We start from the raw sequence: 23,752 nt of genomic DNA on the forward strand, positions 1-23,752 counted from the left end.
AAATAGTGCTTGGTTATTCCCACTCCTGCAGTTGGTCTCTTACTTAACTTCCAACAATTGGTTCTGGTGTGTACAATGTATTTACAGCACAAAGATGTTACTCTATTTATCTTGTTTTCTGATTGACCTTCCTCCTTTCTGATTTTGATCTCGTAAGGTCTATTCTCTCAATTCATTCATTTGATGTCCAAGTTTTTTTTTATTTTTCCTGTTTCCTATGGATATCCATATGATCATTTCCCTACATGTTCCAGCTTAATGTTTCAGGATACAAATGCTACAGGAAGGATAGAAAGGAAGGCAAGAGAGGAGGAGGATTGGCATTTTTGATAAGGGATAACATTACAGCTGTGCTGAAGGAGGATATTCCTGGAAATACATCCAGGGAAGTTATTTGGGTGGAACTGAGAAATAAGGAAGGGATGATAACCTTATTGGGATTGTATTATAAACCTCCTAAGAGTCAGAGGGAAATTGAGAAACAAACTTGTAAGGAGATCTCAGCTATCTGTGAGAATAATAGGGTGGGTATGGTAGGGGATTTTAACATTCCAAACATCGACTGAGACTGCCATAGTGTTAAGGGTTTAGATGGAGAGGAATTTGGTAAGTGTGTACAAGACAATTTTCTGATTCAGTATGTGGATGTACCTACGAGAGAAGGTGCAAAACTTGACCCACTCTAGGGAAATAAGGCAGGGCAGGTGACTGAGGTGTCAGTGGGGAGCACTTTGGGGCCAGCGACCATAATTCTATTAGATTTAAAATAATGATGGAAAAGGATAGACCAGATCTAAAAGTTAAAGTTCTAAATTGGAGGAAGGCCAATTTTGATGGTATTAGGCAAGAGCTTTCAAAAGCTGATTGGAAGAAGATGTTCGCAGGTAAAGGGACAGCTGGAAAATGGAAAGCCTTCAGAAATGAGATAACGAGAATCCAGAGAAAGTATATTCCTGTCAGCGTGAAAGGAAAGGTTGGTAGGTATAGGGTATGCTGGATGACTAAAGAAATTGAGGGCTTGGTTAAGAAATAGAAGGAAGCATATGTAAAGTATAGACAGGATAGATCGAATGAATTCTTAGAAGAGTGTAAAGGACGTAGGAGTATACTTAAGAGGGAAATCAGGAGGGCAAAAGGAGGACATGAGATAGCTTTGGCAAATAGAATTAAGTGGAATCCAAAGAGTTTTTACAAATACATTAAGGACAAAAGAGTAACTAGGGAGAGAATTGGGCCCCTCAAAGATCAGCAAGATGGCCTTTGTGTGGAGCCGCAGAAAATGGGGAAGATACTAAATAAGTATTTTGCATCAGTATTTACTGTGGGAAAGGATATTGAAGATATAAACTGTAGGGAAATAGATGGTGACATCTTGCAAAATGTCCATGTTACAGAGGAGGATGTGCTGGATGTCTTATAACGGGATAAGGTGGATAAATCGCCAGGACCTGATCAGGTGTACCCTAGAACTCTGTGGGAAGCGAGAGAAGTTATTGCTGAGCCTCTTGCTGAGACATGTGTATCATCAATAGTCACAGGTGAGGTGCCAGAAGACTGGAGGTTGGCTAAGATGGTGCTGTTGTTTAAGAAGGGTGGTAAGGACAAGCCAGGGAACTATAGACCAGTGAGCCTGACGTCGGTGGTGGGCAAGTTGTTGGAGGGAATCCTGAGGCACAGGATGTACATGAATTTGGAAAGTCAAGGACTGATTCGGGATAGTCAACATGGCTTTGTGCATGGGAAATCATGTCTCACAAACTTGATTGAGTTTTTTGAGGAAATAACAAAGAGGGTTGATGAGGGTAGAGCGGTAGATGAGATCGATAACATTTCCCATGGGAGACTGATTAGCAAGGTTCGTAGTTCCTTGAAAGTGGAGTCTCAGGTAGATAGGATAGTGAAGAAGGCATTTGATATGCTTTCCTTTATTGGTCAGAGTATTGAGTACAGGAGCTGGGAGGTCATGTTTTGGCTGTGCAGGACATTGGTTAGGCCATTGTTGGAATATTGTGTGCAATTCTGTTCTCCTTCCTATCGGAAAGATGTTGTGAAACTTGAAAGAGTTCAGAAAAGATTTATAAGAATGTTGCCAGGGTTGAAGGATTTGAGCTGCAGGGAGAGGCTGAACAGCTTGGGGTTGTTTTCCCTGGAGCGTCGGAGGCTGAGAGGTGACCTTATAGAGGTTTACAAAATTAGGAGGGGCATGGATAGGGTTAATAGGCAAAGTCTTTTCTCTGTGGTCGGGGTGTCCAGGACTAGAGGGCATAGGTTTAGGGTGAGAGGGGAATGATATAAAAGAGACTTAAGGGGCAACTTTTTCACACAGAGGGTGGTACGTGTATGGAATGAGCTGCCAGAGGAAGTGGTGGAGACTGGTACAATTGCAACATTTAAGAGGCATTTGGATGGGTATATGAATAGGAAGGGTTTGGAGAGATATGGGCCGGGTGCTGGCAGCTGGGACTAGATTGGGTTGGGATAACTGGTCGGTATGGACGGGTTGGACCGAAGGGTCTGTTTCCATGCTGTACATCTCTATGTCTCTATGTAATTTGCCTGTTTGAGATATCATAGCTCTCTGCCAGAATCACCGGTTTTCTGATTTTGAATACTTGACATTCTAAATAGATTTTTGAAAAATTCGGGAATGCTGTTATTGAATTCTTCCATAGTAAAAATTTTCATTATATTATCAATCTTTTTTCTCTAATTTAAGTGATCTGAACCACCAATCCCACAGCACATTTTTCCCTCCCAAATTAGGCAACTGTCTGATTAGGTTTCTATCCAGCAGTCCTAAGTTTTAATTGATGGGTTTCAGGCACATGCTCATAATGGGAAGGCAATGGCCTAGTGGTATTATTGATGGGCTGTTAATCTAGAGACCCAGGTAATGTTCTGGGGAGCTGGGCCTGAATCCTACCATAGCAGATGGTGGAATTTAAATTCAATGGAAATCTGGAATGAAGTGTCTAATGATGACTATGAATCTGCTGCTGATTGTTGGGGGAAAAAACCCATCTGGTTCACTAATGTCCTTAAAGGAAAGAAACTGTTATTCTTACCTGGTCTGGCCTATATACAATTTCAGACCCATAGCCAATGTGGTTGACTCTTACTAGCCCAGAGGCGATAAATGCTGGCCTAGCCAGCGACACCTCTTCACATGAATGAAAGAAAAGTATGGAGTGTTGCCTCTTTGAATGTTTCCTATTTGGAACATCAACTATCTGCCAGCTCATCAGAAAAACAGAGGTATTTGACAACACACACTATAACATGAAGATCCCCTACTCTCTCAACCATTTCTTCCATCAAACTGTCATCTCAAATGAGGTAAAATATGTTTTCATTCTATCTTCTTTTAATGTAAGCACTAAATGCAGATTTTTAGTCAAACCCAAATCCTTCAGTGGAATCAGAATTCTCATCCCAGCTCCCATCCCTTCATTTTTATTTAGTCTAAACTTTTCTTTGGCTAACCTGTGTTGTCTAAGTTTCTTATTTCTTCAGAATTTAAGTTTTTTTGAAAAATTCCATTGCTTTTCCATTACTCTTTGCTATTCCGTCTCCTCAATTTTCATTATCTTCCATTTTCTGTTTTCTCAATTTCCATCTTCCTCTCTTTTTCCTTCATTTCCATTTCAAGTTTTCTTCACTCCATGTCCTTAGTCTCATTTACTCTCTATCCCCCAATTCAAGTCTCTTCATTTCTAGCTGGAACCCAACAAATTCCAGCTAATTCCAGTTATAGACATGTACAGCATGGAAACAGACCCTTCCGTCCAATCCGTCCATACCGCCCAGATATCCCAACCCAATCTAGCCCCACCTGCCAGCACCCGGCCCATATCCCTGCAAACCCTTCCTATTCATATACCCATCCAAATGCCTCTTAAATGTTGCAATTGTACCAGTCTCCACCACTTCCTCTGGCAGCTCATTCATTACACGTACCACCCTCTGCATGAAATAAGGAAGGGATGATAACCTTATTGGGATTGTATTATAAACCTCCTAAGAGTCAGAGGGAAATTGAGAAACAAACTTGTAAGGAGATCTCAGCTATCTGTGCCACCATGCCGCCCATATCGCTTCCTGGAACCTTCATATGACTGAGCTTAAGCATTTTCAGCATCAAATAGTTCCTTGGGTTTTTAGCCACTGGTAAAATTCCCCAATTTCATTAAAAATCCAGGACTCTTCAGGAAGTCTTTCTCTACACAATGTTTTAAAATAAACCACCATGGTGACAGAAATACAATTAATCATAAGAATCACTTCAAACACAAACCGCATCCATGTGGCATAAGTTCAAATAATAAAAAAAATCTCAAAATTATACTAAAACATATATAAATTGCACACCTTACATCACATCAACTATCAATAACTGTCAAAAACCGTCCTTTTCTGAATGAGACTGCTTTTCTGATTAGAGTGTAGTCCGTCATACAGAGGAGAAAGTGAGGTCTGCAGATGCTGGAGATCAAAGTTGAAACTTTATTGCTGGAACAGCACAGCAGGTCAGGCAGCATCCAGGGAACAGGAGATTCGACGTTTCGGGCACAGGCCCTTCTTCAGGAATCCTGAAGAAGGGCCTGTGCCCGAAACGTCGAATCTTCTGTTCCCTGGATGCTGCCTGACCTGCTGTGCTGTTCCAGCAATAAAGTTTCAACTCTGTCATACAGAACTTTGTGATAGAATTTCATTTTATTTCCTGTGTGCACAGGTATATGGGGACAGTAGCAGCTTTGTATGGTTGGTGAAGGAGGACAAGATTGATGTAGGCAAGACAACACAAAATTGGCATGGGGGTAAGAGGGGTTAAATGGGAATGGGTGGGTGGCATTAGGTGGAATGGGTTGGCATGCCAGGGGAATGGGAAGTGCATGGGGTAAGGGGTATTGGTAGAGGTGTGAAGGGTGAGGGCCAGAGGAATGTTTTATATGTTATTGTTTTGTTTTACGTTTTGGGCAGGGTGCTTGGGGTCCCAAGAGCAGGCTTCTGCCCAGTCAACCTCAGGAACTGGCAACTTCTCAGCTCTTTGCATGACCTGACTTCCAAACTGAAAATGGAAGGGGTTGGTGGCCATTTTTTAAAGATTGGGATCTGAGATTTGGGATTTCTCCTGTCTGTATACAGCCACCTCAGAAACAAAAATCAGGATTTTAATCTCTGCACATCAAAGTACCATCAGGAAATCAAAATTTCACATCCCAACTAGTTCATTCACCACGTCATGTTTCTTGCCCTTCTAGGCTCCTTCTCCAACAGTGTTTACAGTCCCTACAACTCACAGATGGACATCACTAAGCGTTCATATATTAAACAGAATGGACAAGAGCAGAGAGAGAGTTTATTCAATAGTAGGAGTGAAGGGAGAGAACTCATTCAACAGCACAGGAATGAAGAGAGTCCATTAATCTTGCGGAGACTTCATAAATAGCTAGCTGAGCTCCGGCCAGGCTGGATTTAGGATTGAGCTGGCATTGGAATCAGGGTGGAATTGGCAACTAGAATGGGGTTGAAGCTGTGTCTGAGTCTGAAGTGATAAATCAAAAATGTTGTCACAGGGAGACACAAGGGATTGCTGGGTAAATATTTTGGCTCACCTATCTTTCAAAATGAAAGTATTCGGGATATTGTATTTGTGTTGGCAAGGTTTCTTGCCATAATAAAATTTATTCACTAAAAGGGTGTTAATTATGAACCATTTAAGTAAAAGGGGTGACACGGTGGCTAAGAGGTTAGCACTGCTGCCTCACAGCGCCAGGGACCCAGGTTCAATTCCAGTCTCAGGTTACTGTGTGGAATTTCACATTCTCCCCATGTCTGTGTGGGTTTCCTCTGGGTGCTGTGGTTTCCTCCCACAGTCCAAAGATATGCAGATGAGGTGAATTGGCCATGCTAAATTGCCCATAACGTTAGGTACATTAGTCAGAGGTAAAACGTAGGGGAATGGGTCTGGGTGGGTAACTCTTCAGAGGGTTGGTTTGGACTTGTTGGGCAGAAGGGCCTGTTTCCATACTGTAGGGATTTTAAAAATCTAGTAAATTAACAAATGGAAAGGAAGACAGGGCAGGTGATGTGCTGCAACTAGAGTATGTGAGTGCTTCTAGATACCAGGAGAGCAGTTTTATCAACTAGCCTTTAAATACTTTGCTTCTTCCTACCACACTTTTGGCTACAGGTGCTGAGCAGTTCCTTACCATCACACTTCTGCAGGACAAGTTGAACGCATTGGGCAGCATGTTCACTTACTCCTCCTTCAGAGACAAATCCTCCACCAGAATGCCTGCAGGTAACCACATTTCAGTTCATAAGAATACCATTCCTGAATGATGCACAAGGTTTTTCATTTCTTAAATTCCAACTGCTACCAATAAATGTTGTGTTATAACTGAACAAATATGATATGATTTAAGAGACTCAAATGTCTGTAGTCACAGCTTGAACGTCAACCCAAGAACAAATTCTCCACACTGTCTCCGTGGCACCCTGCACTGGCATCAGTGGCATGCTGGTTATGATTGAGTAGGTACTGAAAGGTTGTATCTAGACCAAGGCGAAGGTGCCAAACATTTCTGATTGAGATGAGGAGAACTTCCTTCACTCAAAGATATTGTGAATCTCTGAAGTTCTCTAGTCCAGAGGGTTGGGAATGTATCAAAATTGAAAACATTTCAGGCTGAAACATGTATAGATTGTTGGCATCTTGTTAAATGAATGGATATGGGAAGTGGATGAGAAGGAGAAGTTGAAACTAAAGATGTGTTGAATGGGAAAGCAGACATGATGAGTTGAATGGTATCCAGCACCTAATTTATATCATCTTGTGTCACTGGACTAGTAACCTTGAAACCTGGACTGATGGCATAGCGACTGGAATTAAATCTCATCAAATGGATTTTTAAAATTCAATTTTCGTTTAACAAATATCAATAATGTTGGCCATGAAATTTAAAGGTTGATTTTTACAATAATCTGGTTCACTAATATCCTTAGGAAAGGGCATTTGCCATCCTTACATGGTCTGACTTTATATGGGACTCCAAACTGAGAGCAATGTGGTTGATTCTGATATGACTCTTTGGGGTACCGCATTGGAAATGAAGCCCCAATATTCCCAGAATTATCACAAAGGCGAAAATTTGAGTAAACCACCAATTTGCCCAATTTTGCGTCATTATCTAAATCAGGATGAATGAATATGCACACACACTTTACCATTAACTACAGAATTACTATTATTGCAACTAGTGTTAACTGATGGCAAAAGCAGGCATGTTAAATTGCTAATGTATAACTCTCTAACTTAAAAACTACCCCTTTCTTGAAATTTTCATATAAATACGAAGAGGCGCAAGGAAACAAAATAACACAAACATTACGGGATACAAAACTGAAATTACTGGGAAAACTCAGCAGGTCCAGCAGCATCTGTTGGGAGAAAGCAGAGGTAATGCTTCAAGTCCACTGACTCTTCATCTGTACTGATGGAGATGTGGAAATGTTGACTCGCTTTCTCCCTGCGGGTGCTGCCAGGCCTGCTGAGTTTCTCCAACAATGTTTGTTTTTGTTGCAGATCGCCAGCATCTGCACTACTTTGTTTTGGACAAATACCATGGAGGTGAAATCAAACAATGAGTCACAGAAGCAGGGTGCTGGCACCAGTCCGAATCACAAATGTTGGAGACTATATTATTATTTTGGGTCCATTTGACTCCTTTATATCCTTTTCTGATGATGCAAGGTTGTGAATACATTGATTCTCACCCATACATTCACTGATCGAGGAACTGTTCCTTCAATGTTTCTGAGATGGATTTCCCCCTTTCCTTTTCAACAATGAATTTTAGATTAAACAGCACACATAGAAAGGGTGAGGAGAGAAGCTAAATACTGGGGATTTTCTTTTGCTTCTCCTTACAGAAGGGGGAGAGAGGGATAGTCGCTTTCTGTTTGCAGGCTGGCGGGTTTTGTTGTACTGTCCATACCCAAGAATGTAGCAACCTGTCCAGGATCCAATTAAGTGGTTGCTATTATGCTGTGTCCTCTGGATGTGTCTGAAAATTAGTCAAAAGACTGTCTCTGGGCAGAATTGCTCTGAACAGACTTGCCCTGAACAGATGCAGCCAACATCATGGTGTCTGGAATGCTCTCTCAGTGCTGGAATACAACTAAACTGTAGATACAAATCACTATGCGTTCCAGTAATGGGCTTTTAAAACTACAAACATAGTTATACAATTCCTTAGTTTAAACCTATATCCTTTTTTATTTATTAGTCTGCAGTCTAAGAATATGTGTTTATGTATTCTCATTACAGTTCTCAATTGCCCTGTATGATGGCCAAAAGAAAATTCAGTTATATTAAGACAGTGACTCACCACCACCTTCTCAAGGGTAATTAGGGATGGGCAATAAATACCGACTTTGCCAGCAACACCCACGTCCTGTGAATGAATAAGTAAAAACTGTAGCTGCAACCTGACTGCGGCAGCCAGTTATTGAAGGAAATGATGATTACCTCACTTCAAACCCTCATGCTTTCTTCATAAAAGAACTGCATAAGTATTAGAAATACCTTGGGTTTTTGATAACATGACTGGGGTCTAGTAATCCCAACTTTGGAACCATTCCATCGACAGTGGAAATTTTTACTTTTGCAAGCACTTATAACTTGATTGGAACAGCATCAAAATTTTCTGAAACGCTTCTCGGTCTCTCTGTCATTTATTCCATCAGCCTCCTGCTGCAGAAACTGACTGCTTGCCACGTACTGTTTCGAAGGTAACTGGGAAAAGTGAGCAATGGTCACATTTTGTGTTCAGCAATGAAGGAATCCACCTGTTTGGTAAAAGGGCATTTGCCCATCATTGTTTTTATGGGAGCCCTACAGTGTGGAAGCAGGCCATTTGGCCCATTAAGTTCACAACTGCCCTCTGAAGAGCATCCTATCCAGACCCACCCCATCCCTGTAACCTTGATTTCCCCTTGGCCAACACATCCTTGGACACTGTGAGAAATTTAGCATGGCCAATCCACCTAACCTGCACCTCTTTGGACTGTGGGAGGGAACTGGAGCACCCAGAGGAAACCCACGCAGACACGGGGAGAACGTGCAAACCATTTGCCCGAGGGTTGAAGTGAACCCAAGTCTCTGGCCCTGTGATGCAGCAGTGCGAACCACTGTGCCACCGTGCCAGCCATTTTACGGGCTTTTGTTCTTGACTTTTGTCAACCAGTTCTTGAGAAAGAACATAGGCTTCTACAGGGGATATGGAACTTTGTGGAGCAGGCCACACAACTGTGCAACTCCTTAACAATCTTATTTAGAATATGGGATGAACAGAGCAGACCCTGCATTCAGGAGTGCCAGTTAGAATATGGAATTCAATGCTAATTTATGTACAGAAATACAGAATTGGGAGGATTAAAAGTGACATAAAAAAGAAAACTTAATACCAAATATTTAAATTATTTACTTGAAAACATCTTTAATACTTAAAATCCAAAAGAATGACACTTCTCACTTTGGCAGTGCTAACGTTTGGTGATGGAGATGTTGTTTGAAAGGAGTTAAGGCTTATTGCATTGTTCAGAACACAAGAATGGTTTGTTTTTGAAGGTTGGGGGGGGGGGAATATACAACAGATAAGTGCCACTGCCAGAAGAAATACAATTGTTTCTTTTGTATACTGCTAGCTTGATTTGGCAATGTGACCTCAACCTCTGCTGTAACACTGTGTGTGTGTGTCATCAGTTGCAACCATTAAACATGCACCACGTGTGAGATAGTGTCAGAGTAAAGCAACTGCAAGTTTGTAGATTCCCAGAGCTGCAAGAGAATCAGCTGCTGAGAGGGGAAACAGAATTGGAATTGTTTTCACTTTTAGCGGCAGAAGTATGAAATAATTAATTAGGAAACCTGAGCTGAAGAGTTGCAAACATCATTGTAGCCTAGACCTCTCACAGGCGCAGAAAAGCCACACTGTAGAGTGTTTGAAGACTTGGAAGAAACATTTTGAGGCCCATTCTGTATGATTAGCATATGCTCAACATCAGAGTTCATAGGGAAAGGGATACTCACTCAGTATGTGACTGCACTGATCCATCTAACTAAAAGACCCTGAGATTTTGTCTCATTGCATTTCATCTCATCTCTGATTGGCAGGATCTCTTATACAGAGACGATGAAAGCATGTCTGCTGAAAGTGGAGGAAAATGCTCTGAAGGAATCTATGTGTCGTGTGCTGATGCTCTGTGATTGTCAACTCTCAGCTGGGGTGTTGTAATCAAGAATCGGTGAGTCTCTACATTTTGCTGAGAGACATTCAAGTCCAATTTAGAACGTGACTCGGACAATGAGATATTTTCAGAAAAGCCAGCAGAAATATCAAGACCAGAGGACAGGATGTAAATATTGTGGAGGACAGCGCAGAAGAGAAAAGGAAGCATGTCCAGTGTAGTCATGATTTGGAGATGCCGGTGTTGGACTGGGGTGTACAAAGTTAAAAATCACACAACACCAGGTTATAGTCCAATAGGTTCAATTGGAAGCACTAGCTTTCGCTGTGCTGCTCCTTTACCAGGTGGTTGTGCCTGATGTGTGATTTTTAACCATGTCGTGTGTGTGTGTGTAGAGCTGTAAGTGCAACATGCTGAATCAAGCATTAAAGGAGAGAAGCTAGTCTCTAGATATGGCTGGAGAGATTTCAGCTGATGATTGACAAATTACAACAGATCTAAAGGTGATAAATGGTTTATGACTGTTGGAAAGATTACAATTTTTTTTATTTTTGGACTAAGGAGTGAAAGTTGGAAGCAATGGACGCTGCTTTGCAAAATAAAAAAATGTTAGCAAGGAATTTGTAACTTGGAAAATAAACCAGTGAAGCTAAGTGATACATATGAAACATAGTTACTTTGCTAGCAGTGTGTCCAGACAATTTGCACTATCTCCTGTGAGTTCAGGGGAACTCAGCATGGTAACAGCTGTTTGATGTGTTAAGCTGTGCTGTAACACAGATGGTTGATTAAAATGCAAACAGGAACTTCTGGAGGCCAACTGCAACAACATATCTCTGTCGCCATTCTCTATAGTGTTCTCTGTCTCCCTTGAAAGAGTAGGAAAATAACATCCAGGAAACCTGAAAGAAAAGATTCTTAAACAAAGGAAAAGGGAAGATGCTAGGTCAAAACAATCAACCAATTAAATAAAGATTGACCATTGATTTGTAGATATCACGATATGTCATTACAGAGAATAATTATGCAGATCAAGAGAACAGTTTTTTTTTGTCTGGACTTGCATTACAGAACTGTCTTCCCCACCTATACACATTTTAGCATCTACAACATTTGTGTCAAACTGTCTGCCTCACTGTTATTTGTGAATGAGTGTGTATTAGGGGTAAAAGAGATTTCACTTACACTCATGTTTTGGAGGCACAGGCTGTCTCAGCCCTATTTCCTGAATTTCACATTCTCTTACACACATGCTAGCAATTCTTAGAATCATAAAATCCCTACAGTGTGGAAGCAGGTCATTCAGCCCATTGAGTCAACAGCGACACCTCGACCCTATCCCTGTAACCCTGCACTTCTCATGGCTAATCCACCTAGCCTTGATATTTTGGACAATTTAGCATGGCCAATTCACCTAACATGCACATTTCTAGACTTGTCTGATTTATGCTTTAATAATGGTCAATGTCATTAATATTGCCATCATTTCAACTGCAAGATCTAGCCAAATTCTTTGTATGAATTTAATGAGGGGAAATCAATTGTCCATTCAACGGTAGTGGACATTCATTTGAGCTCAGCCCAGTCCTATTTTTATCCAATTATCTCATTAGTACAGTGTATGTCTAGAAAAGGGTGAATGCATGACATTCGGGAGAAGCAAACAGAGCAACATTCAATCTTAAACTGCTGAGGTTAGTTACTGAAATGGGCTTTTATACCACAACTCCAGATTGAATGTAGGTTCTTGCTGTCTTGTGAGATTCAGCTCTATCCTCCCTTATACAGTTTATCTACCCCATCTTAAAAACATTTCATGTTACTTTTAGAAGCGTTCAAAAATAGACAATGTAAAACTTATGAAAACTTCCTATCAGCTTGCACTCTCTTAGAATATTCACCTGAATACTGAGAAAAATGATTTTAAGTTTTTTTTTACAAAAAATTACAAAACCACCAAAATAGTGTGACAACTTTATAATATAATGACAATAACAGGAAACAAACTACTACTCCACAAAATGCTGAAACGAGAGACAGAGAGAATAAAAACCCTACAAAAATTATAATTCAATAAATAACTAAACGAAAAAAAGAAAAATCTATAAACAAAATAAAATTAAACCAAGTTATACCAAAGTTACTTACATTATATTCAATTATGATTTTTAACTATATTTAATTAAGTTACAATACTCAGTGCAATCCCACCGAAGCTCCCTACCGCTGGGAGCATTAGTAAGCAAACCCATATTTGTTCAGGATTCTTCCCCCTAGGGGCCCCCGGACCGCCAGACATGGCCCACGTGGCTACACAAAGGCATTGATCAATATAGCCAACAAGTCTGCATCAATATAATTCAGAAAGGGCCGCCATGTCCTATAAACCAGTTCAGTTTCCTGGTGCACCATATTCATAAGGAAGTCCAGGGGGATGTGCTCCATAACTAATCCACGCAAGCCCAAAAGTCCCGGGGGATTCTCCGACACCAAGCTCATTAGAATGTCCTTCCTTGCACAAAATGAAAGAATATTAAACAATTTCTTCCCACGCACGCCCAAAGAGGGGAGATTTGGGAGACCCAAGAGGAGGGACACCGGATCCAACTTAACCTTAGTTCCCAAAAACCTGTTCCAAAATGCTAGCTATGGCATCCAATATCTGCAAAGCTTGTGGCATGACCACAAGCATTGAGTAAGAGTGTCAAATTCCATTTTACATTTGGAGCACATAGGAGGGCAAGCTGTTCCGGAGCCAAATGAGCCCTGTGGTGTATCTTCAGTTGGATAGCCGGGATCCTGTTACAAATCGAAATCTTCCTAACGCTCTCCCAAATATCCTCCCACATCTCTGACAAGATTTCCACCCTAATTCTTGAGTCCAGGTTCTGCCTAACAAGTGATAGAGGGTGCTGACCAAGAGAGCGCCCATATACCGGAGCACTCTCCTTTCCATATCCAACTTATAGGGACTAACCATCAATGTAGTCTCGTTTTTGTATAAAGTCCCTAACCTGGAAGTAACGAAAGAGGTCTCTCTTAGGTAGCTCAAATTTCTGCTCGAAAGACACCATGACCTCCCCATCAAATAAACCTCCCAAACAGGAGATTCCTCTAGACTCCCAGAATTAAAGCCAGAGTCCATCCACCCCGGCCGGAATCCCAACATTCCCACTATGGGTGTGAAAGGGGAAGTTTTTTGTAAGTTGCCCTCACCTTGCCACGTCATTCTCCATGCTTTAACTGTGTTAAGGACAATCGGGTTTCCACAGTGGTCCATAACAATTCTCACCTTGTCCATAAATAACAAATTGGTGAGGGGCCATTTTGTCTGGGAGGCCTTAATGTCCAATCAGATTGACTGTGGGTCCTGGCAGGCCCAGTCAGCCACATGGGATAGTAAGGAACTTAATTGATATTTCTTAAAGTCCGGAAAATCCAAACCTCCCTTCCCCCACGACAGCTGCAATTTATCCACCTTAATAAGAGGCCGCCAGTGATGCCAGATAAAAGATCAGAGCCAACTATAAAGCCTCTGTAGTTCTTGCCTTGGCAGCATCAGAGGGAGCATTCCCATGGGATGTAATAAGCGAGGAAGGACATTCATTTTAACCAGAGCCATTCGACCCAACCAAGATATCGTAAGATCCTCCCAGCGTCAAAGGTCCTGCCTTATCTTCTCTAGCAACTGCACATAATTAGCTTCATAAAAATGCCTAAATACAGTCACGATGGCACAGTGGTTAGCACTGCTGCCTCACAGCGCCAAAGACCTGGGTTCAATTCCCGCCTCAGGTGACTAACTGTGTGGAGTATGCACATTCTCCCCATGTCTGCGTGGGTTTCCTCCAGGTGCTCCGGTTTCCTCCCACAGTCCAAAAATGTGCAGGTCAGGTGAATTGGCCATGCTAAATTGCCCGTAGTGTTAGGTGCAGGGGTGAATGTAGGGGAATAGGTCTGAGTGGGTTGCGCTTCGGCGGGTCGGTGTGGACTTGTTGGGCCGAAGGGCCTGTTTCCACACTGTAAGTAATCTAATCTAATCTACAGGAAACCTCCCTGTGACCACCAGAAAGGGAAACAGATTCTATCCCCAAAATCGGATGTTCTTGTAAGGCCCCCCACAGGCATGGCTTCCGACTTCACAAAATTAATTTTATGCCCTGAGAACAAGCCAAATAGATGAATCACTTGTATTAAACGGGGCACAGATGTTATTGGAACAGTGAAGGACGACATCTGCGTAGAGGGTAATCTTATGCCTACCTCATCCTACCTCCAGGGCAATCATATTGGGATCCCTCTGAATGGCCTCTGCCAGCGACTCAATCACCAATGTAAATAATAGTGGCAAAAGAGGGCACCCTTGTTGGCAGCCTCTGCCGATACTATAACTATCTGACTCTATACCATTAGTGAGAACCGCTGCTTTTGAGTCATTATATAACACTGCCACCCACTTGGCAAAACCCCTCCAAGATCAAACCATTCCAGGACATTAAAAAGGTACGGCCACTCCACCCAGTCTAATTTTTTCTCTGCATCCAGGGAGACAACCAAACCAGGGATCAACCTTTGCTGGCATACTTGGACCATATTTAATAATCTTCTATTATTTTTGGTAGACCTACGACTTGATAAAACCTGTCTGATCCTCCTTTAGAATAAAAGGCAATACCCACTCCAGCCTTAACACCAGCATTTTCGGCAGAATTTTAAAATCCACGTTCAGTAATGATATGGGCCTGTACGAAGTGCAATCCTCTGGGGCTTTTCCTTTCTTAAGGATAAGAGAAATATTTGCTTCTCTCAAAGAAGATGAGAGGCAGCCCTGACTGAATGAGTAATTGTACATATCCAGGAGTGGCCCAGCCAGGATGTCTATAAACTCCTTATAAAACTCACTTTGAAATCCATCTGGGCCGAGCGCTTTACCACTCTGGAGCAGTCTCACCGACTCCTGTATTTCCTGAATTGTCAGGGGGGGCATTCAGAAAGGACACCTGCTCTGAAGTTACACCCAGAAGGTCCAGGGTGTTGAAAAAGGATTCCATCTTCATCAGTCTGTTCTCACAGCCCTCCGACCGGTATGGCTCAGAGTAAAACTTCCTAAATGCTGCATTATTCTTTTTACCATTGCAAGTAAGAGTACTAGCACTCTCTCTCATGGATGTAATTGATTGGGGGGCATTCTTCTTTCTGGCAAAGTACGCTAGATACCTACCCAGTTTATCACCATACTCAAATAATCTCTGTTGCGCAAAAGAGATTTCCCTCTTTGGTGTCTGGGTGAGTGCAGCATTCAAAGTAGCCCTGAGGGCTGCAATCTGCTGCAATTTGGTTACAGACGGTCTGTAACAGTATGCGAATTGAGCTGCCTTCAGGCGAGCCTTGACTAAATGCTGCTGCTCTCCCCTCTGTTGCTTCTGGGTCGCTGAATAAGAAATAATCAAACCCAGTGCATAGGCCTTGGCAGTGTCCCAAAGCAGCAATGGATTACTGGCTGTACCCGAAGTAATATCCCAAAAGATTTTAAATTCCCATGAAAAGCTATCTATAAACTTGCTATCTTTCAGGAGGAAGGGGTCCATGCATCATTGCTGGGAGCCCCACCGGCCTTGACCTCCATGTACACAGCCAAATGATCGGAAACAGCTATGTTCTCTATTCTGCAAGACAGCACTGAATTCAAAAAGGTCGATGGGACAAAAAACATGTCAATTCTAATATAGCACTTATGTGGATTTGAAAAAAAGGTGAAATCCCTACCTTCGGGGTGAAGACATCTCCACACGTCCACCAACCCCAGCTCCCTGTTCAGATCCTGGATTGCAGGGACATACCCGCAAGACCCCTAGGTATCCTGCTCACTTCTGGGTCAATAATATGATTATCTCCCCCTATAATTGTATGACATGCCCCAAGGGCCATCAACCAAGAAAACGCATCCGTAAAAAATTTAAGGGGGCACACCAGGGGGCAGCACACATTCAAAATCCCATATTCCTCTCCATGTATTAAAGCTTTAAGAATTACAAATCGTCCACCTCATCCTTAATTTGGCCTAACATTTGAACTGGGAGGTTCTTCCAGATGAGAATAGCAGCTACTCTACTTTTCGAATTAAAGGATGAGAAAAACACCTGGCCGAACTCTCCCTGTTGCAACTTCAAATGCTCCGTATCGGTTAAATGGGTTCCTTGCAGCAAGGTTACATCGACCCTCTCTTTTCTAAGGCCTGACAGTGTCTTTTTTCTCTTAATTGTGGAATGACTCCCCTTAACGTTCCAGGTGCACCATTTAAACGAATGGCTAGCCATGATTGTCCAACAGTCCGTGACCCCCGGGAGGAAGAACTCTACTCATAGCTCGCCGAGTAAAAACCGTAAACAGTTCACATAAATTTTAAAATACAACTTACAAAACTATCAAATCAAAACTTCTAACAGCCACTTCTACAACATACCAACATACAACACAAAAGAAAGGAGACTTACCCCCTTGTCCACAGGGGACGGTCATACCACCCATTAACCCCTCCATGGCTCCTTCCAGCTGAAGCCATGCCCCCTGCCCCAGACAACACAAAGTAAGAAAAAAATACAAAATCTAATAACAAGGAAGTTAAAAGTGGGCACTCAACCCGCCCCCTCCCTTACTGTAATCCTTGGCACTCCTGGTAGTGGCTTCTCCCCGCTTCCTCCAACCGCACACCCCCTCAAGTCCACACCAGAAAAGGAGAATAAAAGGAAATAGTAAGAAAAAAACAGGGAAACAAAGGATGATGGGAAGGAAGAGAGAAGGGAGAAGAAAGAGAAAAAGAAGAAAAAAGGAAACAACTATGGCCTCGATATATATTTTAAAAAAATCGCCCCCTGACAACTAGGCCAATTACAGAGAAAAAACAAAATAAAAATAATTGTCCATATTATTCACATCAGTCAGTCTATTTTAAAGCATTCAAAAAGTCCTTTGCCTTTTCCGGTGAATCAAAATTGAACACTGACGCTCCATGGCTAAAACATAGTCTTGCCGGATATCTAACAGAATACTGGTTATTCAAGTCCCTCAGGCACCTTTTTCGAAGGCCTTCCTCTTATGAATCATGACTGGAGAGAAGTCTTGGAAAAGCATAATTTGTGGTCCCTTGTATATCAGACCCTGAGGATCCCTCCCCAGTGCTCTAGAGGCTTCCAGTATCATTTGTTAGTCTCCATAGTGCTAGAGTCGCACTGAGACCAGGTTGGGGCGTTGGTCCGATCCGGGCCCGTGCACTGTGACCCGGTGGACCTGCATCCAGCCTACCTTGACTTCCAGCTTCAGAAACTGTGGGAGCCATTGCTTCAAGAAGCTCATGAGTTGGCCTTCCTCCTCCCATTCCGGACGTCCCACCAGGCAGATGTTCTTCCAAGGCCTGGACTCGACCCACCGAGGATTCCGCTGCAGTTATGGAGGCCGTGGCCTGTTGCTCCACCTCCTCAACATGCTGGATCTCCTGGTTGTGCTTCTGCAGCATGACCGAGATCGATTCATGTCTGGCCCGGGTCTGCTCCATCGACGAATTGATCTTCTCTGGAGTTTCTGCTCTGTCAGTAAGTCCCCTGTGCTGTGGGAGGGTCCCTGCTTGTTGCAATCCTCATGTTCCCTTCCCTTTGGTCATTTTCCTAATAACTTTAAACCAACACAGGACAGTTCTAGGGGTCAAAAATAATTATTTCTAGCACATTAGGTAATAAAGAGAGTGTTAGTACCCCACTTTGTCTGGTTTCTGGTGCAGAGCTCAGCAGGCAGACCCACTGGGTTGCTACCATCTTGAATCCCTCCCGCCTGAACACTTAGACTTACTTTTTATTAATGCAGGTGTTCCACAAGTCTCTGAAGTACACATTTGGTCCCAACATTCTTCCCAGGAATTTTATCTGAATTCCTAAGTTCTTGGGAAGTTTGCCCGTTAGTAACTTGAAAAGGTATTGCCGCTTTCTGATTTTTTTTGTTCAAGGTTGTCTTATTGGCACCCAGCCACATGTGCTGCAGAGATCACATGATGGTGTAGAGAGTAGCCTCTGTTCCTCTATTATCACGACAATGATGCATAATTATGGAACACAGTGTGCATTCTGAAATCGACCAACATTCCAACATTGAGAGGAGATTTCATCTCCCCTTCACATTTCACACAGGATGAAGGTAGTGGCTCATTACATATGGTCTGGCTCTGTAAAGGATCAGTCCTATTTGTCCACCATAGAATCACAGAATCCCTACAGTGTGGAAACAGGCCATTTGGCCCAACAAGTCCACACCGGCCCTCCGAAGAGCAACCCACCCAGACTTATTCTCTTAGCCTATTACTCTACATTTCCCCTGACTGATGCACCCCAACCTACACATCCCTGGACACAATGGGAAATTTCACATGGCCAATTCATCTAACCTGCACATCTTTGCACTGTGGGAGGAAACTGGAGCACCCGGAGAAAACTAACACAGGCACGGGAGGATATGCAAACTCCACACAGAGAGTCACCCGAAGCTGGAATCGAACCTGGGTCCCTGGTGCTGTGAGGCAGCAGTAATAACCACTGAGCCACTGTGCCACCCCCCTGAGCCACAATGGCACCATCCTCCTCAACCAACAGTCAGTCCTGCACATGCTCACTTGGGAATATCTAATACTTTGTACAAACTCCTGCAGATCTCCTCTTACTTGGTGCGATGGTGGACACTTTTGCTGTACCTATTGTCTCCCTCCCTTGATCTTCATTTTGCCAATGCTATGAAGACACTCTCTCACCTGATATGGTTCAGGGTTTATAAGGGGCTCTGTCAGAAACATTATAACATGTAATCCGGATTTTAAACCCACACCAGCCCAATGGTAAAAGGGAACACTTACCTCAATTATATAAACTCTGCTGCTTCTTACCATATCAAATAGCATCCACAACTCGGAGGGCTTTCCAAATGCAGTCTAGAGGATTTTAATAAGACAGACACTGCTAGTGCAACGGTTTGTTCATGTCAATGTGGAGACACCAAAAGCTGTGGGCCAAGGAATTCCAACTGATGGATGGGAGCTTTGGCCACTCCACTTTCAGCTGGTGCTGTGCCTTAGAGACAGTCAGTTCTTCTATAACGCCATGGTTGTGTTCTTGTGTGACCCTGCGCTATAGAAAAATTGTGTTTTAGAAACAGTACTTAAATCACTGGCGCTGTAATCGCATTACAGCCAACACATGTTTTGAAGGTAGAAACAGCATTCCCAACTCATCAATCACATTACAAATTAGCGTTGATGAAACACACATTATAACAGAAAGATCTTTCAGTGGCATGTGGGAGACAACCTTGTCCAGGAGTCTTACCTGCCTGAGGTGAGAGACCTGATTGATTAGCCAATGGGGAATGGGAACCTGCTGACAGCAAATGGAAGAGGTTACAGGTGTGGTAAGCATATCTTGCCTTTTTAAATAGTTCACCTCTGAGGACTCCATACGCAGTGTGTAATCAATATTGTGACCCTGTCCATCAGTTAGCTTATCTCATGCTTGCAAGCTGCCAGATACACAAAAATCAACTGTTGCCAGAATGTCTGCTTTATAACTTTAAAGATGTTTTACTGTTTTAAATAAATCAGCTCATAAAACGAATCAATCTGTGACAATTCTTAGATAATTATTACTAATATGATAAAAAGAGGTGGTGAATTTCTGCATTACAAATTCGGAGGCTACTCCTGGAGCTTATTACAAGGCAGTGTTCAGGATACCCCCTTTTCCTACATGTCCAGAAACCATGTGGTATCCCATATCTAACATTGCCTGAAAGTCTGTACCCTCCTGTCACCTCCTCATTGTCCAAGTTACAGTTAATCTAATCCACACTTTAACTGATTTTAAAAGCTGTTGGTCCCTCTCCAAGAAAGGAGCTGGAAGTTTCAGAGAGAGCAAATTTACCAATGCTGGAATATACATTCACAGACTCTAATGCACAAGCAGCTATTGTGTTCTTTTATAGTATTTACCTAGTCAGAGTTAAATAGGGTGGGATTTAATTTAAGGGAGCTGAAGGAAGACAAAGCTGGAGGGTAAAGCACAAGGTGCACTCCAGATGAAGGGAATTAAGTTAACAGCTGTAGAAGAAATAGTTTGGCAGGGTACATACAGTTAGATTGAGAGCACTCGATGGTCAGTTCTTACTGTTTAAACAACGGCAAAATAATCTGTGATGGCCGGTGAAACATGGCATGAGCTTCTAATAGACACAACTTCTTATTTTGTTGCATTGGACACTCCTGAGTGTCACATGCATATTCATGTAATTCAAAGGCAGGCGATAGTCTGGTGCTGTTATTGTTAATCCAGAGACCCAGGTAACGTCCTGGGGACCTTGGTTCAAATCCTGCCATGGCAGACAATGGAATCTGAATTCAGTAAAATCAATGAGCTGCCAGAGGAAGTGGTGGAGGCTGGTACAATTGCAACATTTAAAAGGCATCTGGATGGGTGTATGAATAGGAAGGGTTTGGAGGGATATGGGCCAGGTGCTGGCAGGTGGGTCTAGACTGGGTTGGGATACCTGGTTGGCATGGACAAGTTGGACCGAAGGGTCAGTTTCTGTGCTGTACATCTCTCTGACTCTATGATGACCATGAATCCATTGGCAATTATCGGGAAAAAATGTATCTGGTTCACTAATGCCCATTAGGAAAGGAAACTGTCATCCTTAACTGGTCTGGCCGACATGTGACTCGAGACCCACAGAAATGTGGTTGACTCTTAACTGTCCTCTGGGCAATAAATACATCCTGTGAATAAATGAAAGAAGAATAGTTTCAGGCTTCAAGCTAAAAGCTTGCTTCTAGCTAAGAATCACCAATTACTTGATTAGACTGCCATCTACTGGATTAAAGTCTGAAACCTCACAGCATGAAGAGACCTGTGGTTAGGGTTAGAATTAGAGTTGAGCCCATGAAGAGACCATTCAGTCCCATTCTACTATTCAATAAGATCATTGGTTGACATGTGATTTAACTTTCCTCTGTATCCCTCAATATCTTCGACTAACAAAAACCTACCAGCCTCAGCTATATAAATAACTATTGATCCAAGATTGGCTGCTGTTTTTGGAAGAGAACTCTATTTCTGAATTTCACTACTGGAAGTCCTTGTTCTGCTTTTAAACAAAGTCCCATCTCTGGGACTCCCCCCAATCAAACTAGCTTCTGTCTGTTCCTTCTTTCAAAATAACACAAGTAATTTAGCTTAATCTAAAGTTCTGATCATTCCACTGATCTTCGAGTTGATCCAATCCTACTCCCTTGCTTTGCTTGTTTCCCTTTAATTTGGTTTAATCTCATTGCGTTCATCGTCTTTCAACTGTTTATGTTTTTCAGGTAACTATCCATTTAATGTTTTGATGAATTTTTATGGACTGTTCTTCAGCAATGGCTTGCTGGGTGATGATATCAGAACATAGGAGCAGGGAGAGGCCATTGGAAGGAGGGTTAAACCCAAAACGTTGACTTCTCCACCTCTTGATGATGCCTGGCATGCTGTGTTCCTCCAGCCTCCTGCATGTCATACCTCTCTCCCATTGAACCTGTTGCACCATTAAAATAGATCCCACCTGATTTCATACAATCCCTACAGCGTGGAAACAGGCCCTTCAGCCCAACATGTCCACACTGACCCTCTGAAGAGTATCCCAGCCAAATCCCCTACATTTACCCCTGACTAATGCACCTAACCTACACACCACTGAATGCTATAGGCAATGTAGCCTGGCCAATCCACCTAACCTATACACCTTTGGATTGTGGAGGAAACCAGAGCACCCGGAGGAAACCCACACAGACAGAGAACATAGAACATTACAGCGCAGTACAGGCCCTTCTGCCCTCGATGTTGTGCCGACCTGTCATACCAATCTGAAGCCCATCTAACCTACACTACTCCATGTACGTCCATATGCTTGTCCAATGATGACTTAAATGTACTTAAAGTTGGCGAATCGACTACCGTTGCAGGCAAAGCATTCCAGACCCTTACTACTCTCTGAGTAAAGAAACTACCTCTGACATCTGTCTTATATCTATCACCCCTCAATTTAAAACTATGCCCCCTCGTGCTCACTGTCACCATACTTGGAAAAAGGCTCTCCCTGTCCACCCTATCTAACCTTCTGATTATCTTATATGTCTCTATTAAGTCACCTCTCAACCTTCTTCTCTCCAATGAAAACAGCCTCAAGTCCCTCAGGCTTTCCTCATAAGACCTTACCTCCATACTAGGCAACATCCTAGTAAATCTCCTCTGCACCCTTTCCAAAGCTTCCTTCTTATAATGCGGTGACCAGAACTGTACACAATACTCCAAGTGCGGCTGCACCAGAGTTTTGTACAGCTGTAGCATAACCTCATGCTTCCGGAACTCGATCCCTCTAATAGTAAAAGCTAAAACACTGTATGCCTTCTTAACAACCCTGTCAACCTGGGTGGCAACTTTCAAGGAGGTGTGTACCTGAATCTTACCATTAGCCCAGTACTTTGCATTCCGGTTACTCCGACCAAAGTGAATCACCTCACACTTGTCCGCATTAATCTCCATTTGCCACCTCTCAGCCCAGCTCTGCAGCTTATCTATGTCTCTCTGTAACCTACAACATCCTTCGTCACTATCCACAACTCCACCGCCCTTAGTGTCGTCTACAAATTTACTAACCCATCCTTCTACCCCCTCATCCAGGTCGTTTATAAAAATGATGAACAGCAGTGGACCCAACATCGACCATTGCGGTACACCACTAGTAACTGGACTCCAGGATGAACATTTCCCATCAACCACCACCCTCTGTCTTCTTTCAGCAAGCCAATCACTGATCCAAATTGCTATATCTCCCACAATCCCATTCCTCTGCATTTTGTACAATAGCCTACTGTGGGGAACCTTATCGAACGCCTTGCTGAAATCCATATACACAACATTAACTGGTTTACTCTCATCTACATGTTTGGTCACCTTCTCAAAGAACTCAATAAGGTTTGTGAGGCATGATTTACTCTTCACAAAACCATGCTAACTATCCCTAATCAAATTATTCTTTTCTAGATGATTATAAATCCTATCTCTTGTAACCTTTTCCAACACTTTACCAACGACTGAAGTGAGACTCACTGGTCCATAATTACCAGGGTTGTCTCTACTCCCCTTCTTGAACTGGGGAACCTCATTTGCTATCCTCCAGTCTTCTGGCACTATTCCTGTAGACAATGATGATTTAAAGATCAATGCCAAAGCCTCGGCAGTCTCCTCCCTGGCTTCCCAGAGGATCCCAGGATAAATCCCATCCGGCCCAGGGACTTATCTATTTTCACACTCTGCAGGATTTCTAATACCTCTTCCTTGTGAACCTCAACCCCACCCAGTCTAGTAGCCCGTATCTCAGTATTCTCCTCGACAACATTGTCGTTTTTTAGAGTGAATACTGTCGAAAAATATTC

General features: G+C 42.7%; 1 pseudogene across 1 annotated transcript in view; it reads right to left on the minus strand.

The window, feature by feature from the left end:
• LOC122561833 (uncharacterized) overlaps positions 1 to 12,196 on the minus strand; it is a 47,508-nt pseudogene extending 35,312 nt beyond the window's left edge. Inside the window, exons 1-2 of the transcript XR_015761057.1 lie at positions 10,932 to 12,196; positions 6,213 to 6,298 (exon numbers count right to left, since the gene is read on the minus strand). The product of XR_015761057.1 is annotated as an uncharacterized LOC122561833 (transcript). The remainder of the gene's footprint in view (positions 1 to 6,212; positions 6,299 to 10,931) is intronic.
• Between the last annotated feature and the right edge of the window lie 11,556 nt (positions 12,197 to 23,752).

This window comes from Chiloscyllium plagiosum, unplaced genomic scaffold (genome assembly GCF_037043375.1).
Source record: "Chiloscyllium plagiosum isolate Xiang-an unplaced genomic scaffold, Cpla_swu_hap1 HiC_scaffold_23, whole genome shotgun sequence".
NCBI classification, from domain to species: domain Eukaryota; kingdom Metazoa; phylum Chordata; class Chondrichthyes; order Orectolobiformes; family Hemiscylliidae; genus Chiloscyllium; species Chiloscyllium plagiosum.